The sequence below is a fragment of the Oryctolagus cuniculus genome, chromosome 10 (assembly GCF_964237555.1).
Source record: "Oryctolagus cuniculus chromosome 10, mOryCun1.1, whole genome shotgun sequence".
Lineage (NCBI taxonomy): Eukaryota > Metazoa > Chordata > Mammalia > Lagomorpha > Leporidae > Oryctolagus > Oryctolagus cuniculus.
In genome coordinates this window covers 8,121,606-8,141,634 of record NC_091441.1, presented here as the reverse complement: position 1 = coordinate 8,141,634, position 20,029 = coordinate 8,121,606, and the positions used below count along the sequence as shown (strand labels likewise).

Genomic DNA, 20,029 nt, shown 5'->3' with positions numbered 1-20,029 from the left:
GGGTGGCTCAGCAGAGAGCAGAGGTGAGCACCCAGTCTTTGTTTAGACTCTGTTTTTTTTTTTTTAAGTTTTTTTCAACTTTTATTTAATAAATATAAATTAGCAAAGTACAACTTTTGAATTATAGCAGCTTTTCCCCCCATAACCTCCCTCCCACCTGCTACCATCCCATCTCCCACTCCCTCTCCCATCACATTCTTCATCAAGATTCATTTTGTATATATCTTTATATATAGAAGATCAACTTAGTATATACTAAGTAAAGATTTCAACAGACTGCACCCACACAGATGCACAAATTATTGAGTACTGTTTGAGTAATAGCTTCACCCTTAATTCGCATAGTACAACACATTAAGGACAGAGGTCCTACATGGGGACTAGGAGCACAGTGACACCCATTGTTGATTTAACAATTGACACTCTTATTTATGATGTCAGTAATCACCCGAGGCTCTTGTCATGAGCTGCCAAGGCTATGGAAGCCGTTTGAGTTCACCAATTCTGATCTTATTTAGACAAGGCCACAGTCAAAGTAGAAGTTCTCTCTTCCCTTCAGAGAAAGGTACTGCCCTCTTTGATGGCCTGTTCTTTCCACTGGGATCTCACTCACAGAGGTCTTTCATTTAGGTCATTTTTTTTTTTTTGCTACAGTGTCTTGGCTTTCCATGCCTGTGAAACTCTCTTGGGCTTTTTAGCCAGATCTGAATGCCTTAAGGCTGATACTGAGGTCAGAGTGTTGTTTAGGGCATTTGCCATTCTATGAAAAGTTTAAACTTTTTTTTTTTAAAGATTTATTTTATTTATTTGAAATACAGAATTACAGAGAGTTCTACTGCTATCCTGGGCCATAGCAGAGAGCTGGATTGGAAGAGGAGTAGCTGGGACTAGAACTGGTACCCACATGGGATGCTGGCACTTCAGGCCAGGGCTTTAACCTGCTGTGCCACAGTGCAGGCTAGACTCCCAGTTTTTTAAGGGTTTCTTTACCCCCTCCCCCTTCTCCTTTAGGATAAAGAGTTTTTTTTGGAGAGTAAATTAGCAAATTTCTCCCCAGGTTTGCTGGAGCCAGGCAAATCAGAGGGGCTTCCCCTAGGGCATCTGTAAAGGTTCTCCCGGGAGCTTTCCTTGGGGAAGGGCTGGGACCACCTGGGAGGTTATCAGGGTCTGAGCAGGACTTTGACGTGCAAAATGCTGGGCTTCTGGGGCTTCCAAAGCAGGTGCTGGTTTCTTCAGGCCCTTCTCACACAAACAGGCTAATTCCCAAATAAATAAATTAATTAAAAAAGGCTAGTTTTTAACTTCCTACCTAATATTCCGCCCCCTCCAAGAGAAAAATACCTATAATCTTATGGGGATAAATGGTTGAAGGTCCATTTTCTGTAGCTATTTCAGAAGCTGACAAATGGGTGTCAAGATGTAGGGTATTTTTCTCTTGCTATCTGTCCTGTGGTGTTTGAGAGTGGTCTGTGGAAGCTTTGTCTTGCTTGTTCTAGAGGACTGGTCATCTTGTCTGATGAGGTAGGCTGTGAGCCCTGTCTCAGAAGCACCTGGAGCTGGATGGCTTGTCTTCTGTTAGAGACAGAACAAACAAGGACATCAAAGCACAGTAGCCCACAGAGAAGCAGAAAGAATGCTATGTCACTGAGGAGAGGCAATGACCAGATGTGATGTTAGACCAGATATTTTAGCCTAGTCTGACCTGGTCCTGGAGTTGTCTGGCCTTGTCCAAGAAAGTATGAACATGATTTTGTAGCCATCTAGTTTAACCCTAGTTCAGGGCATTTTCTTGGACAGCAGGTAACAGGTCTAGGGCCTGCCTGTTTTGAAGGACTGAATTAGCAATCTCTTATGGGATCCCTAGTCTTGGCAGCTTTTCAATGGATGAAAGCTGTGCTTTGTTTGTTTTTCCCAAAGGAGGGGGCTCTGTTTTGACTCCCTGTTGAGAGCCTGATTTAGGAACTGTGCTATTTCCATGTAGCTAGGAATCCATAACCTGTTAGGGAAATGCTGAAGTTTGCAGAAGTAGGAATTTGCTGCATGCCCCATATCCTCTCTGGGTCTGGTTTTCTCTCCCCAGGGATGAGTTAAGGGTTAAATAATTAACTCTCTAGTGGATTGGCTATGCTTTTTTTTTTCTTTGGATGCCTAGTAGTTACATTTTGCTAGGAAGTTAAGCTAATGTACAAGACAAGAGTCTCGGACTGGGAAAGGAAACAGACTAATAAACCATTTACACTTAACCATCTACATTTTAGATTATTTTCCTACACTCCTCAAGAGATAGGCCCCTTAAGTCCTCAGTGAGCACCTGTCCAAATAGATGCAGGACTTTTTAAGTTAGCTGTTACTCTAAGCCCTGGTTTTAGGTACTGGCAGGAAGGCTTTTAAGGTAGATAGGCTTGAAGGCCTGGCCAGGTATGTGTGAGGCCCAGACCTATCATGGGGTGCTGGAAGAGAATTACAAGAGAAATGGGATCTCCTTAAGGGGGGGTACCCTGTTGAGCTCCATTACACAGCTGGACTAGAAGGAGTGCTGAATAGGAGGCTAGTATGAATAGGCAACTTAGGTTTCACTGAACCTAGACTATCCCCTAAATAATAGTGGTTAGAGTTGGAAGCTGGGCAGAGGCTGGGCAGAGCCAAAGGCTTTTTAGCTCAGGGCCACAGGGTCTGTGGTTCTGGACCAAGAATGCTGCCTTACGATTAACTTGTTCTGTAGTCACTGATGATGTGTTGATCAGGTTAACTTCATTGGATTGTATTTCCAATGTTGACCTTTAACTTTTATATGTTCTCCAAAATATACATGTATTCTTGGAATATCTTAATAAATGTGTAAATGATTGGGCATTCTTTTGTATAGATGTGGATTTTTATTGGTTGCCATGCTTACTATTTCACTGAGAACATAAAAACAATCAGAATTTCCACAGGTTCTCACCATCATATTTATTCATTCACCAGAATGGGACCCTATTCTCTGCTTTTCCTCCTTTGACTGTGCCCGGGGTCTCTCTCTGCTTCTAACTCTGATATTACACACGGATCCTGCTTCTTCTCCCAAGAAAATCAGTCCATTGACACCCTTCTTACCCCCATCTCTTCCTTAGCTTCTCTCCTTCACAGTAAAGGCCATACCATTCTATTAGCATTTTAGGTCCTATAGCAAGTCTGTCTACCCCAGATTCTGTGAGCTCAACCCCTCCTTCATGCTCTAGGGATGCTACTTCCCTGGCCCCAAACCTTTGCCTCTATCAAGATATGTGCACCTGAGTGCCCTCCACCATGAATGGTCATGTGTGGATGTCTGTGTGGCTTCTTGCCCCTTGGTTGTCAGTCTTTCCTCAGCTGTCATCTGCCCATGATGACCATTTCACACCCTCCTGTTGAAAACTGCAGCCTCTTGGGGCTGGCGCTGTGGCACAGCAGGTTAAATTCCTGGCCTGAAGCACTGGCATCCCATATGGGCGCCGGTTCTAGTCCCAGCTGCTCCACTTCCAATCCCGCTCTCTGCTATGGTCTGGGAAAGCAGTAGAGGATTGCCCAAGTGCTTGGGCCCCTGCACCTTCATGGGAGACCCTGGAATAAGCTCCTGGCTCATGGCTTCGGATTGGCGCAACTCCGGCCCTTGCGGCCATCTGGGGAGTGAACCAGTGGATAGAAGACCTCTCTCTCTGTCTCTACCTCTCTCTGTAACTCTGTCTTTCAAATAAATAAAATAAATCTTAAATAAAAGAAAACTGCAACCTCTCACCACTTCACAAAGCTCTCAGTTCTCCCTTTGTCATTTCACTCCATGGCCAGTATCACCATTATCACCAATATCATGCTTTGTGTATTTTACTAATTTTGTTTTTCATATTCCATTCTCCACCCCTCCATCCCCAACATCCATGCAGTTGCATACCCTATGAAAAACTTGTGGAAAATGGAATTAAAAAATAAACTTACTCCTGTGCCAAAAATTGAAATCCATAGAGTTTTTCAGATAGGCATTTTCCAAGATTTTTTTTAAATAAAGATCCTATTTATTTATTTGAAAGGCAGAGTTAGAGGGAGAGAGAATTTTCCATCCACTGGTTTACTCCCTAAATGGCTGAAGACAGGAGCCGGGAGCCAGGACCTTGTTCTTGGTCTCCCACATGGGTGCCACTGCTTTCCCAGACACATTAGCAGGGAGTTGGGGGAGAAGTAGAGCAGCCAGGAGTTGATCAGGCACCCATATGGGATGCTGGCACTGCAGACAGTGGCTTAACCCACCGAGCCACAGATCTGGCCCCTCCAAGAACTTCTTGAAGACCTCTACAATACAAGGGTTTCAAAAAAATTTTTTTTGCACCAAAATAAATTGACCTTTTAATTCTATGTTGCTGTGAAATTTTTGAAGAATGCTTTTATAAGCTACTGATGGTAGGAGCGGTACATGTTCTAGTTGTAGTTGTCTCACCAACATCTCAATACAGCAATAAATGTTTAGGAAATAAAAATAAACACAATTCAATGATTTAACCATTATAGAAAAGTAATCTGCCATCCCCAAATGTGTATTTAGTGTATGCTACATGTTTTCTGTTTGTGTTTCATAGCTATCAATAAATCATTTTTTCATTTGTCCTTTAAAAACCGAATTATAAACACTTTAAGTAGAATAAGGGGAAAGTATCATTATATTTATTGTATATTATTTGCTTTATGTATTTATTGTTTGGCATATATTTATAATCTAAAATGCTGCATTTTCTTGAAGTGCTTCTTTTATAATTTTTTATTTTATTGAGGTGAGAATGCTTAACATGAGATTTACCCTCTTAATAGATTTTTAAGTGCACAAGCAGTATTGTTATCTGTTGCTATAATGCTGTACTGCAGAAGTCTACAATTTAGTGAAATATTTTTTAAGCATTTTGACACTTTTTTCCTTTTCTGAGAAGTAGAAATTCTTGGAGAAGCAACGACAGTAGAAACAGCACACTAATGAAAGAGGCAAGCGAGAGGTAAGGAGCCTACCTCGTGATTCTGAGCAATTAGTGAGCCTCCTGCTTCTCGGTGCCCCGACCGCCCCTGCGAGCAGCTGGGGAGCTGAGGAAGGCACACGCTCCGTGGAGCCGCCTTGCTAGGTTTTTATGCCTCATAGCAGGAATGATCCCAGGAAAAGCAGTGAGTGGAAGCATTTAGGTAAACTGCCCAGGTACACTAAACCCGAACCACCATTCCATCGGGCTCATTCCCAAAGGTAATATCAGTGTGCTGGAGTTAATATAACCAAGATGGTGTCACACAAACAGACAAAAAAGCAGCAGCAATGAAACCAAACAGAGTAATGCGTTCATTCTTGCTCCCCTGCACACTACATTCAGGAAATATACCTTTAATTTTAAGACGGGAGCTATTGCAGGTAATAATCCTAAAGCAGATACGTCTGTGGTTATTCACACAGGCTAGGTATTGATCTCAGGCTGTGCTAGTCTGAGCACCACAACATCTCAGTGTGTGTGTAGCTGTTGTTATTCCTATTTTATAGGGCATGCAAACGGGCACAGAGGGGTTAAGAGATTTGCTCTCTTCTCTGCATTAAGAAGCGGCAGAGTTGGGATTTGAACTGGGGCAGTCTGGCTGCAGCACACAGCTCGGGTTCTCTGCAGTAAGCCGCCTTTGATGGGAAGGTAGCTCCCTCTGTCTCTGCACTCCTCATGTCTTCTGATGGAGCGTTTATCCCTCTTCAATTTGGACTTACTCTCGATGATTCCCTGTCTCTTCCCCCATGTCTTCATTTCTTATTTATTTCCCCCCTCCCTCCCTTCTCTTGAGAGGGAGAGAGAGAGAGAGAGAGAAAGAGAGAGAGAGAGAAAGGCAGGCAACTAGAGTAAGTTCCCATCTGCTTGTCCACTTCCCAAATGCCCACATGGCCAGGGCCAGAGCTCCAACTTGAGTGGCAGGAACCCAATTATTTGAGCTGTCACTGGTTGCCTCCCTGGGGTCTGCAGTGGCATGAAGGTCAGGAGCCAGAGCTGAGAATCAAACCCAGGTATTCCAATGTAGGATGCTGGCATCTACCACTATCTTTTTCTTCCTGGATCTCGGTTACGATAGGAGAGAATAACATTGTGTTTCTCCCACATAAATTGTTTTGACAAGATTTTGTAGATACTGCCTTAATTCCAAGTAGGGGCTCTGATGATAAAAACTTTGTGTGTGAGCATTGGACAGGTATGTAATTTTTCTGATTAGAGCCAACCTGGCCTAACGTGAAGGATCAACTTGCACAGTCATTTAATTTTCTTATCCCCAATGTCTTATGTCGTCTTTGTTATGGACAAGCCGATGGTTTTGGTGGACTATCTTTTTGAGTTAACCAATGATATAAAGATTCTAATGACGTAAAATTTCAGAGCAGACTTCTCAGGGTTACTCTTACGTGACAATAAATAATATGGTTTGTTTTCTTTTTAAAGATTTTATTTTTTTGAAAGGCAAAGTTATAGAGGGAGAGGCAGGGGGAAAGGAGGAGGGAGGGAGAGAAGGAGAGAGAAAGAGAGGGAGAGAGAGAAAGAGAGCTCGCTTCCATCTGCTTTGTTCACTCCCCAAATGCCTGCAATGACTGGGCCTGGGCCAGACTGAAGCTGGGAGCCTAGAACTCCATTCAGCTCTTCCTTGTGGGTGGCAGGCATCCAAGTACTCTTGCCACCCTCACTGTTTTCTCGGACACATTAGCAGGGAGCTGGATAGGAAGTGGAGCAGCTGGGACTCAAACTGAGGCTCATATGGAATGTCCTTGTTGCAGGCCACAGCTTAACCTGCTGTGCCACAGTGCCAGCCTCAATAACAAGACTTTTTATGTTTGGAAAAAGAGGATTGCTTTTCTTTTTACTGTATTGTGGAGGTTAGGGACTAAATTTAACCTATTGGCTTGTCATTTGTAAGTGTACTCTGTATATTAGAAGAAAAAGAGTGAATGTTTATTCAGGTCTAATATATTGGTATGGAGAAGATGAGTCACAGAATTTTCTGGAATTAGTCCATTGTGCCATTGCAATAGGTAGAACTCCTGGGTACAGTCATTGACTTTCCAAAGAGTCAATGTGGATGTTTTCTTTTCTTATAGCAGTGGCAGGAAAGAAATCACCTGTCCTTTTGATGGTATTTTATACATAGATAATTGTAATATTCAAGTTCAGATACACACGTATTTTATTTTTCTGACACATGAAGTACATTAATAACTGTCGCTCCCCCTCTTCACGGAGGAACGACACAGGACCCTGCGCTGTTCTTTTGTCTGCTCAGCCCTTCCCGGGTTTGCTGCTGGTTCTTCCCGGGTTGGCTACCGACCCTTCCACCTCCGTGGAAGGGCGGCTCCCCCTGCCACTTTCCCCACTTCCGCGGGGGAGCGGCACACCGCCGGCCGGCTCTCTCGGGGGCTGCTCAGGTGTTCCTTCAGATAGATGTTCCTGGTACATGTTGTCTCTCTCCTCCTTTATAGTCCTCTTCCACCAATCCCAACTCTGCTACCCACACGCCGAGTACGCTGCTCTCCTCCAATCAGGAGTAGGTCCTACAGTTTATTGGTTGAACTGGAGGCAGCTGCGTAGAAGCTGTTTACTCCTCTCCCAGCGCCATATTGTGGGAGAGCAGATGCATAGAATAAGTCTTAATTCCAGTAACTTAGTCTAGTCCGAGTTGCTCCCCACAATAACAAACTTTAAAATAAAACATTTTAAAATATTCTTTGCTAAAGTATATGTACAATGCTACTACTCAAATCTGAAAACAATAAAAATGTGTTACCTACTAGGCCACTAGGCAGGTGCTCAGTTACCTGGTGCTACCTCCCCAGCTGATCAACATGCAGAATTCTAATAAGAAATACCCATCATCATGGAACACTTGAATGGATTTCTAATAGGTTTTAGATAAAATTGTTTTCAATTTTAAAGTATACTTGATGGTGAATGTCAAAATAAATTAAAATTCTGATGCCATCAAGCGTGTAGCTATAATCAGCTTCCTTACCCTCCTGTGAGGATAAAGGAACGTTTACTAACTCGAAATCGCTCTTTATTGTTCTGTCTGACCTTTTGAAGGCCCTGCTATAATAATATGCTAAATTACAAAAACTATGATCCTAAGTAAAAATTATGGATTTTTCTGTGGATTCCTCTGAACTGTAATTGATTGTCTAACATGGAAACCATGCTATGTGAATTATTTGGCACAGCGCTAATATTGGCTAATTTAGAATGTAGTTATAATCAGCACGGATCCTTTCAACTTGCACTTATGAACTTAGCCACAGTAGGGGAGCATACAGGACTCCCCGTGGTGCAGGAGTCACTTGGTTCCTTGGAAGATAGATAGTCCAAGGCTTTAATTATATTCGGCTGGAGTTCTTTCTAATTTTATCACACTAAAAAGAAATGGATTTTAATATAACAAAGGTGATGCTTACGTTGTGAGGAAACACATTAAATGGAGTCTTTAATACTTCCCACTGAGATGAGCTTTAACATTTAAAATGAGAAAAAGGGCATTCTTTATATTGAAAATTTGATCAATCCAGATGATAGCCAGAATAAAAATTAAATATTATCTTTATTGGATAGGCTTATCATAGTTCAGATATGTACTATACTTATCTATTTATACAGACTTTGTAGTCTCAAGGATAATTTATTTCCTGAAGGTCTAGGAGAACAAGAAGTGAACTTCTTGCTCCAAGTCCTGCAGAGTGATTCTCATGTCTTCCCCAAAGAGTTAATGTTGATGTTTTCTTTTCCAATAGCAGTGCAGGAAAACAAAATCAACTTGCCTTATACTGACATTTTATATGTAAATAATGGTGATATTCAAATTCATAAACATATATATTTTATTTTCCTGACACATGAAGTATATTAATAATAGAATTGGCTTTCTGACCAACTTTAAAATAAACTATTTCAAATAGCTCAAGTATAACTGGGTTTTCCTAAAGATGAGAAACAGATATAAAAACAGTGTTCTCCAGCTTGGATATGGCCACTGGGAAGAGTGCTTATTGGAGGGTCATATTTATTAGCTCTCTTATGTTGTCCTTGAAGACTGTCCCAGAAAAGTAGATTGGTGATGACAAGTTCTTGCACAGCAACAGCTGCAATTGGAAGTCTGGAAGTTTGAGGAGAGTGGGTACTTGGAACCCATGGGCCTGGGGGTAGTTTTAGAAGCCTCTCGCATAACTTTTCTTTCAAGCTCTAGAACCATGAATTTAAAACTTCATCATGATCAGAATACCTGGGGGCTTGGATTATATGCAGAGTACTAGGTCCAATCTCTGGAATTTCTGATTCAGTTTATCTGGGACAGAGCCTGAGAAACTTTTTTTTTTATTTTATTAATTTTTAAAAGATTTATCTATTTATTTGAAAGGCAGAATTACAGAGAGGTAGAGGCAGAGAGAAAGAGAGGCCTTCCATTCGCTAGTTCACTCCCCAGATGGCCAGGAGGCTCTTTTGGGTCTCCCATGCCAGCGCAGGAACCCAAGGAGTTGGGCCATCTTTCACTGCTTTTCCAGGCCATAGCAGAGAGCTGGATTGGAAGTGGAGCAGCCGGGACTCGAACCAGAGCCTGTCTGGGATGCCAGTGTTGTAGGCTGCGGCTTTTACCTGATATACCACATCACCAGCCCCTTATTTAAAAAAAATAATGCACATAAAAATTTTTTAATTGGTATTTAACAGATTCAATATAGTTCATAGATACAATTCCAAGAATATAATATATTCTCTCCTTCTCTCTCTCCACCACACCCTTTTCTTTCAAAGTGTGAGAAATTGTTATAAAAAAACCCATGGGTGCGCTGTATTTGTTCTGGAGATCCTACTTTTCAGAGCCATGGGGAATGACATGTGCCTGAAGTCCTTGGCATGCTGCCAAAACCAGGAGGAATAGTGACTACCCTGGAAAAGAGAATTATTTTTTTACCATATTTACTATAATATAACACAGTCTATTTCCTTATGTGCAATTTTTGAGAGCAGCTCCATCTGTATTCACCCTCATATATCCAAGGATGGACTATTGTCATATTTAAAGCTACTGGAGACCATTTATTTTCCCTTGCTTAAGGAATTTTCTCTGAAATTCTTATATTTTCTACATGATCTCTTTCTTCCTCTTTACAGTAACCCTATTCAGATAGTCAGAGGACATGAAGTGGCTGAATGGATTTTCTAAAAAAAAATCTCAACTACAAGCTGATTACAAAATACTCGCATTAGCTCCAAGGGCACAAGTGTGCTGCCTTGGAAGAAATGGAAGAGATGTTACATGCAAGTGGAACCCGGAAGATGCCAGGGGACACTGTCCTTACATCAGATAAAATAGATTGTAAGTAAAAAATGGTCTTTAGAAGAGGAAGGTCATTATTTATGGTGAAAGGATCAGTTTATTAAGAGGATATAGCAATTATAAATACCTAATATCAAAATTACGTAGCAACAAAAGCGAAGGAAGAAATAAACAGCAATGCGATAATAATAATAAGAGATTTAAATACTTCCCCTTCAATAATGGATTGTTCATTCAGACAGAAAATCAATAAGGAAACACTGAACTTATACTATGCTTTAGATCAAAGGTACCTAACACGTATACAGAGCAGCCATCAAACAGCAACACAACACACATTCTCCTCTACTTCATGGAAGTCATATGTGAGGCTTCAAAACAAGCCTTGAAAACTTTAGAAAGGTCAAAATTATATCAAGCATCTGTTTATGTTCACAATAGTATGAGCAGAGAAATCAATAAAAGAAAGAAAACTGGAACACTCAGGAATATGTGGAAATTAAACAATATGTTTCTGGACAACCAAAGAGCCCAAGAAGGTAGAAAAAATGAAATTAAAAAATTGAAACAAATGAAATGAAAGGAAATCATACCAAAACTTATGGAGTGAAATATTTCTTAGAGGGAAGTTTGTAGCAACAAATGCTTAGATTAAAAAATGAGAAAAATCTCAAATATACAGTGTAATATTACTCTCCAAGGAATAGAAAAAGAATAGAAAGTTTATATAAGGGAAGTTAATATAAGAAAGGAAATAAGACAGATCAAAGAAGAAATAAATGAAATACAGACTAGAAAACAATATAAAAGATCTAAAAAAAGAAGTTTTTTGAAAAGATAAACATTATTGGTAAATATTCAGCTATACAGAGAAAATGAAAGAAAAAATTTCAAATAAATTAGAAATTAAGGAGACATTACAACTGCTGCAACAGAAATACAAAGAATCATAAGAAACTATGGATAATTATATGGCCTTAAATTGTCTAACTTAGAAAAATGGATAAATTCCTAGAAAAATATAATCTATCAAAATGGAATGATGACAAGATGGAAAATATGGGCAGACCAGGAAATTAAATTTATAAGAATAAAATCATCCACCCAAAAAAATCATCCACCCAGGCCTAATGGATTCACTGGTGAAGTCAACGACACACTTAGAGATGAGATAATACCCATTATTCTCAAACTCTTCTGAGAAACTAAAGTGGAGAGAATACTTCCAAACTCAGTTTATGAGGCCAGCATTCCTGAAACCAAAGCCAGACAAGGATAGATGCTATGAGAAAATGACAGACCAATAATTCTCATTGCTGTGTAAGGAAAAATCTTCAATAAGAGTACTAGCAAACTGAAGATCTCATTAAAAAGATGTTGTATCACGATCATATGGGATTGATTTCTCTTGTTTATTTTTGTTTTTGTTGCCTGCGCTTTGGATGTTCTTTCCAAAACCTTATTTCTAAGACCAATGTTATGATGATTTTTCCAATATGCTTTCTTCAAAGAGTTTATGATTTCAGGTTTTACATTAAAACCTTTAATTCACTTTGAGCTTATTTTTGCATATGGTATAATTTAAGGATCTAATTTCTTTCTTATTTTTAAAATTTTTGTGTGTATATATAATCCAGTTTTCCCACTAACATTGATTAAAGAAATTATCCTTTCCCCATAATGTATTTTTTAGTTCAAGCACTGTTTATTTTGTTCTATCGGTTTTTGTGTTTTGTGTTATTTATTTTTTTGTGTCAGTACCATGCTATTTGCTCATTGTTGCATTTTAATACTGTGTAAAATGAGGAAGTGTGATGTCTACAGCTCTGTTCTTGCTCAGTTTTGCTGGGTATTTATGATCTTTTGTGTTTCCACAGGAATTTTAGGAATTTTTTCCAACTCCTTTGAAAATTGCCAATAGAAATTGCATAGGGATTGCTTGGAGTCTGTAGATTGCTATTGGTAGTATGAACATTTTAATGATATTTACTCTTACAATCCATGAATATAGACTATGTTTCCTTTTATTTTTGTCTTTCATCAATATTTTTATAGTTTCAGTGTATAAATCTTTTACCTCCTTGGTTAAATTTATTCCCAACTATTTTATTCTTTTTCACACTGTTTGAAATTGGATTATTTTCTTATTTTGTCTTTTGGCTACTTCATTATTAGTATATAGAAATGCAACTGATTTTTGCATATTGATTTTGTATCCTCCAATTTTTACTGAATTTGCTCATTATTTTTAATTGTTTTTATGTTGAGTCTTTAATTCTCTCTCTCTATATATGCATATATATAAAATATCATCTGCAAATAGAGACAATTTTTTTTAAAGATTTATTTATTTATTTAAAGGGCAGAGTTACAGAGAGGGAGAAGCAGAGAGAGAGCTAGAGGTCTTCTATCTGCTGGTCCACTCCCCAAATGGCTGCAATGGCTAGAGCTGAGCTGATCTGCAGCCAGGAGCCAGGAGCTTCTTCCATATCTCCCACGTGGGTGCAGGGGCCCAAGGCCTTGGACCATCTTCTCATGCTTTCCCAGGCCAGAGCAGAGAGCTGGATCAGAAGTGGAGCAGCTGGGACTCGGACTATTTAAGTTGTATAAGTTTGAATATGCTATGTTCTCAGTTTTTCTTGTCCTTATATATTTTTTAAAAATTGTCTTTGAGTCTTTGATTTTTCTCTTTGATTTAATGTTTGTTCAGATTTTTTTTCTTTTTGGTTTCCGCTTACCTGTAATGTAAATTTTCCCATTTTCTTACTGATTTCTAATACCATCCCATTATAGTTAGAAAAGATAATTGGTGTGATTTCAGTCTTCCTAATTTGCTAAGACTTGTTTTGTGACATAACATGTGATCTGTCACGGACAATGTTCTGTGTGTGCATGAGATGAATGTCTGTCTTTTGCCTGGAGCAGAAGGCTCTGAGTGTGTTTGTTAGGTGCATTTGGTCTGTATTGTTTAAGTTCACCTTTTCTTTGTTTTTCTATCTGGCTGTTTTATTCATTATTGAAAGTGGGGGTTTGAGGTCTCCTACTCTAGTGTTGTTGTCATTTTCTTCATTCAGAACTGTGTTATTTGTTTCACATACATAGGTGCTCTGTTGTGTGGTGTGTATGTATTAATAATTGTTTGATTTTCCTGGTATATTGACTCCTTTATCATTATGTATTGACCTTCTTTGTCTCTAGAGATGGCTTTTGACTTAAGTTCTACTTTAAATGATAAAAAATTAGCTATTTTTACATTCCATTGAATGCCATTTACATCAAGTATTCTTTTCTATTTCTTCACTTTCAGCCTATATATATCCTTGAATGTAAAATGAGTTTCTTATAGACAGTCTGTAGTTGAATCTAGGTTTATAAATCCATTCAGCTACTTTGCATTTTTTTCGTTGAGAGTTTAATCCATTTATGTGTAAAGCAATTATAGACAGGGAAGGATTTGCCATTGTCATTTTGTTAACTCTTTTCTGTTTGTCTTGTTTTGTTTTCCTTTATCTCTCTTGCTGTCTTCCTGTGTATACATGTATTTGTTTAATAGGCTTTGTTTTCTTTCTCTGTCTCTTTTGTAACTTCTATAGGTATTTTCTTTGTGGTTATCATGGGTTTTACTAAACTATCTTATAATTATAGTAGCATTTTTTAAGCTGATAACTACTTCACTAAAAATGTACACTTTTATCCTTCCTTCTCCAATATTGTATATATCAATGTCAAAGTTTTCCTCCGTGTACCCATTAACAAAATTTAATCAGTTATTTTTAATATTTTGTCTTTTTTTTAAAAAAGATTTGTTTATTTATTCATCTGAAGGAGTTACACAGAGAGAAGAGAGGCAGAGAGAGAGAAAGAGGTCTTCTATCCCTGTTTCACTCCCCAGGTGGCCGCAGTGTCCGGGACTGTGCCAATCTGAAGCCAGGAGCCAGGAGTTTCTTCTGGGTCTCCCACATAAGTGCAGGGGCCCAAGGACTTGGGCCATCTTCTGCTGCTTTCCCAGGCCATGGCAGAGAGCTGGATAGGAAATGGAGCAGCTGAGTCTTGAACTGGTGTCCATATGGGATGCCAGCGCTTCAGGCCAGGGCATTAACCCGCTGCACCACAATGCTGGCCCCAATATTTTGTCTTAATACTTGAGTTACTCCCCACTAGATAGTAGGACAGTATTTTTGGTTTTGTCTGGATGTTTACATTTCCAACAAGTTTCCTACCTTCTTTTGCTCTCCTGTTACTCTTTGAGTTTCTTTTATTTCAAATTAATAAACTCTGGTTTTTTTAGATTTATTTTATTTTATTTTATTTTATTTTATTTGAAAGACAGAATTGCAGAGAGAGGTAGAGACAGAGAGAGAGAGGTCTTCCATCCACTGGTTCACTCCCCCAGATGGCCACAACAGCTGGAGCTGAGCCAGGAGCCAGGAGCCAGGAGCTTCTTTGGGGTCTCCCATGTGGGTGCAGGGGCCCAAGCACTTGGGCCATTTTGTACTGCTTTCCCAGGCCATAGCAGAGAGCTGGATCAGAAGAGGAGCAGCCAGGACTAGAACCAGTGCCCATATGGGATGCCAGCGCTTCAGGACAGGGCTTTAACCTGCTGCACCATAGCACTGGCCCCCTGTTTGTTTTTTTTTTAAAGATTTATTTATTTATTTGAAAGAGTTACACACAGAGAGAAGGAGAGGCAGCTAGAGAGAGAGAGAGAGAGAGAGAGAATGAAGGAGAGGGGAGGGAGAGGGAGAAGGAGAGAGAGAATGAGAGAGGGGGAGAGAGAGAGAGAGAGAGAGAGAGAGAGATCTTCTATCCACAGGTTCACTCCCCAGGTGGCTACAATGGCTGGAGCTGTGCTGATCTGGAGCCAGGAACCAGGAGCCAGGAGCCAGGAACTTCTTCCAAGTCTCCCACACGGGTGCAGGGGCCAAGCACTTGGGCCATCTTCTACTGCTTTCCCAGGCCATACCAGAGAGTGGGATTGGAAGTGGACCAGCTGGGACTCGAACTGGCGCCCATATGGGATGCTGGTGCTGCAGGCGGTCGCTTTACCCGCTACGCCACAATGCCGGCCCCTAAATTAATAAACTGTTATTAGCTTTTGTTGTATGGCAGTTGAGTAGTGATTAACCTTAAGTTTTGTTCATCTCAGAGGAAGTGTTGGTCTGTTTTTGAAGGTGCAGGGCCCAAGCACTTGGGCCACAGCAGAGAGCTGGACCGGAAGAGGAGCAACTGGGACAGAACCGGCACCCAAACCGGGACTAGAACCCGGAGTACCGGTGCCGCAGGCAGAGGATCAGCCCAGTGAGTCGTGGCACCAGCTGATAAATAGCATTCTTATGTTTAATGTCAGTGATTACCTGAGGCTCTTGAAATGAGCTTCCTAGGCTATGGAAGCCTTTTGAATCCACAAACTCCTTCTGTATTTAGACAAGGCCAAAAGCAAAGTGGAAATTCTCTCCTCCCTTTAGAGAAAAGTACATCCTTTGATGATCCCTTCCTTCCATGGGGGTCTCATTCACAGAGATCCTTCATGTAGGACACTTTTTGCTACAGTGTCTTGGCTTTCCATGCCTGAAATGCTCTCATGGATTTTTCAGCTAGACTAGAATGCCTTAAGACTGATTCTGAGGTCAGCATGCTACTTAAAGTGATTGTCATTCTATGGGTCTGCTGTATGGACTGCTTCCCATACTGGACATTCACTCCTTTTTAATTCTATCTTTTATTATTACCAAACACTGAATCCTATTTATATATCACTTTAACACTTAATCTGATCTGTCATTACTTTAGCATTTAATCATATCCATATGCTCACTTGAACACTTAAAATGCTATTTTTACCACCCAAGAGCTTGACTCTTACAGTCTGATAACTTTCTCTATTGTGGATGCTCTAGTGGCCTTTGTCAGTGTAAGATGTCAATCCTGGGAGTATTTCAAGATGGCTGATAGGGGGAAAATATGCTGATTTTGACCAGGGGAGGGAAGAGCACAGAAGAAAAGTGAGGGAAGTGCATTACCGGTGGTGGGGGGAAGTTGGAGGGAAGTTGGAGGGAATTTGTGGAAATTCTATAGAAAGAAGAGGGGTGCTGTGGAGCAGTGTGGAAAGTGTGGGCATGTGGCAGAGAATGAGAATATCACCCACGACTCCCACAGCTGGGGGTTGGAGGAGATATGAGCTTTTGAGAGTGAGGAGAGAGCAGAGCAGCCTGCAGCAGCCTGAGCCACTGGTGACATTACGTGAGGCAGAACTTGTGGACCGCACTGACTTTTGAGTCCAGCCTGGAGCCCCCATGGGAGGCAGGGTACCCACCTAATCCAGTGAAAGAGTAGTACATTTCTTTGTTCAGATGCCTCCATAAGGGAATCTGGCTACCAGAGGGGAGAAAGAACCATCTTGACATCAGTAGAGGCTGCTGAGGCTTTTGTGTGCATGACCAGGAAATTTTATTAGAGGGAAAAATATATGCCCCCCTCTGACTTTGATTCTGGCTGGGAGGATTGGCAGAGGGATTAGTATGCACTTAAGACTGTGAGGTACTCCCATCCCTTCAACCTGTTACAGGCACCAAGGCTCAAACTGCCATGGTGGAGCACCCACAGGCAGTGTCTTTGGGAACATTTCTGTCCTCTCCATGGGTCTGAGTGGATCCTCTGCACCCTGTAACTGTGGGATCCTTATACACTGTGACTGGGAATTCTGTATTCTGTGACTGCAATATAAGGCATGGGGTATAGGTGCATCTCTGGACAATCAGTATGTCAGGTTTAAGAAGCTCAGAGCTTACTGACTGCCTGAGGTGGGTCATTGCAGTGGATTCTGTGCTAACACTGAGGACTGCATAGATCCTTTATGTTGCAGATACTCCTGTGTGGGTGGTTGTTGTACCCACTGTGGGCTAAACCTAGGCATTGATCACCTTGAAAGAGATGAGGTTGTTATCACACCAATAGGCGTGATTGTACCCTCCCACTTGCTGCCAATAGAGATCTACCATGCACAACTTGGGTGTCACCCTGGATACTTGCTCTACAATTGAGCACTATTGCACTGAATAGAGCTCTCTAGCCTCATGCAGTATATGCCTCTGGATATTCACCAAAGGAGAAGTAACTCCACTAAGCCACAGAGGAATAATTCAAAGATAAAAGCTGTCAGAGGAGGCCAGCGCTGCGGCTCAATAGGCTAATCCTCCGCCTTGCGGTGCCGGCACACCGGGTTTTAGTTCTGGTCAGGGCGCTGGATTATGTCCCGGTTGCCCCTCTTCTAGGCCAGCTCTCTGCTGTGGCCCAGGAGTGCAGTGGAGGATGGCCTAAGTACTTGGGCTCTGCACCCCATGGGAGACCAGGAGAAGTACCTGGCTCCTGCCATCGGATCTGCGCGGTGTGCTGGCTGCAGCGCGCTGGCCGCGGCAGCCATTGGAGGGTGAACCAACGGCAAAGGAAGACCTTTTTCTCTGTCTCTCTCTCTCTCACTGTCCACTCTGCCTGTCAAAAAATAAAAAAATAAAATAAAAAAAAGCCATCAGAGGAGAAAACCAACAAAGGCAGCCATTGGAGGGTGAACCAACGGCAAAGGAAGACCTTTCTCTCTGTCTCTCTCTCTCACTGTCCACTCTGCCTGTCAAAAAAAAAAATGCATCAATACAAGAAATAAGAACAAGGAAGACAACATAACTCCCCAAAAGGAGCATGACAATACTTCAATATTAGAATATGAAGACTAACATTAATGAAATGCCTAAAAATGAGTTCAAAAGTATGATAATAAAATGAGTCAGAAGTACAGAGGAACAAATTGATGAGATGAAGAAACCTGTACATGATATGGATGAAAAATTTTGCTGGGAGATTGAGATTGAAGAGAAATCAAACTGAAATATTAGAATGAAGGATTCAACATGTCAAATAGAAAATACAGTGGAAAGCCTCAACAGCAGACTTGTTGAGGCAGAATAAAGAATATCTGAACTGGAAGACAAAATCCTTGGAAATATCTTAGACAGAAAAAGAAGAAAAAGTCAGAAAAACTGAAAATAGTGTTTGAGATTTATGGGATACTATCAAATGACCAAATATATGTGTCTTAGGTGTTCTTGAAGGTGTGGAAAGAGAGAATGGATTAGAAGACCTATTCATAAAAATAGTAACAGAAAACTTATGTAATTTGAACAAAGAAAGTAACATTTGGGGCCGGTGCTATGACTCACTTGGTTAATCCTCCGCCTGCGGCACTGGCATCCCATATGGGCACCAGGTTCTAGCCCCGGCTGCTCCTTTTCCAGTCCAGCTCTCTGCTGCGGCCTGGGAGGGCAGTGGAGGATGGCCCAAGTGCTTGCGCTCGTGCACCCACGTGGGAGACCAGGAGGAAGCACTTGGCTCCTGGCTTTGGATTGGCACAGCACACTGGCCGTAGCGGCCATTTGGGGGGTGAACCAACGGAAGGAAGACCTTTCTCTCTGTCTCTCTCCCTCACTGTCTAACTTTATCTGTCAAATTAAAAAAAAAGAAAGTAACATCCAAGTACAGGAAACACATAGAACTCTTAATAGATAAGACCAGAAAAAAAGCTCACAATGACACATTGTAGTCAAAGTTTCAACAATAAACCATAAAAAATGATTCTAAAATGGGCATGAAAGAAGTGCCAGATTACTTTCAGATGATCCTCAATTAGACATAGAGCTGATTTTTCATTAACCCTACAGGCTAGGAGAGAATGGAGAGACATTATCTGTCTTTTTTTAAAATTTTATTTAATGAATACATTTTTACATAGATACAACTTTAGAAATATAGTGGTTCTTTCCCCCATAACCCTTTCCCCAGCTCCCATCCCACCTCCCATTCCCTCTCCCATCACCTTCTTCATTATGGTTCATTTTTAATTTGATTTTATATACAGAGGACCAACTCCATGCTAAGCATAGACTTCAACAATTTGCACCCATGGCCACACACAACATATAGAGTATAGTTTGGGGAGAGAATTTGCAGTCGATTCTCATATTACAATTCACTAGGGACAGAGGTCCTACATGGGGAGGGAAGCAAGTGCACAGTGACTACTGTTGTTCCTTTAACAATTAACACTCTTTTTTTTTTATGACATCAGTGATCATTTGAGGCTCTTGCCATAGGCTGCCAAGACTATGGAAGCCTTTTGTGACCATGGACTCCATGGGTATTTGGACATGGCCATAAGCAAAGTGGATGTTCGTCTTCCCCTCAGAGAAGAGTGTCTCCTTCTTTCCTTCCTCTCTGAGGTCTCACAGAGATTCTCCATGTAGGATTTTTTTTTTTGTCACAGAGTCTTGTCTTTCCATGCCTGAAATGCTCTCAGTCATTTCAGTCCAACCAGGAAGCCTTAAGGGTTGATTCTGAGGTCAGAGTGTTATTTACTGTGAAAGTCATTCTAGGAGTCTGCTGTGTCGACTACTTCCTATGTTGGTCCTTCCTTCCTTTTTAATTATTTTTACCGAGTACTTGATGTTATTTATATCATCCCTTTTAAACTTATACCGATCTATCTGTTGCCTTTAACATTTAATATGATCATTTTAACAGTGAAGATGGTGTTTATACCACCAATTCTTATGGATTTGGAGCACCATGACTAGTTCTTAGACTGTACCCTTAGAGAAAAGTCTATATGCCTGTATGCAGAATTAGACTGTTTTATAGTTTTAGACTACCTCATCCA

At 40.8% G+C, this 20,029-nt stretch overlaps 1 long non-coding RNA gene across 1 annotated transcript in view; it reads left to right on the top strand.

The window, feature by feature from the left end:
- The first annotated feature begins 470 nt into the window (after nt 1–470).
- LOC127492270 (uncharacterized) overlaps nt 471–20,029 on the top strand; it is a 74,204-nt gene continuing 54,645 nt past the window's right edge. The window contains exons 1-3 of the long non-coding RNA XR_007921412.2: nt 471–565; nt 4,935–4,997; nt 10,161–10,365. This is a non-coding gene — a long non-coding RNA (uncharacterized lncRNA). The remainder of the gene's footprint in view (nt 566–4,934; nt 4,998–10,160; nt 10,366–20,029) is intronic.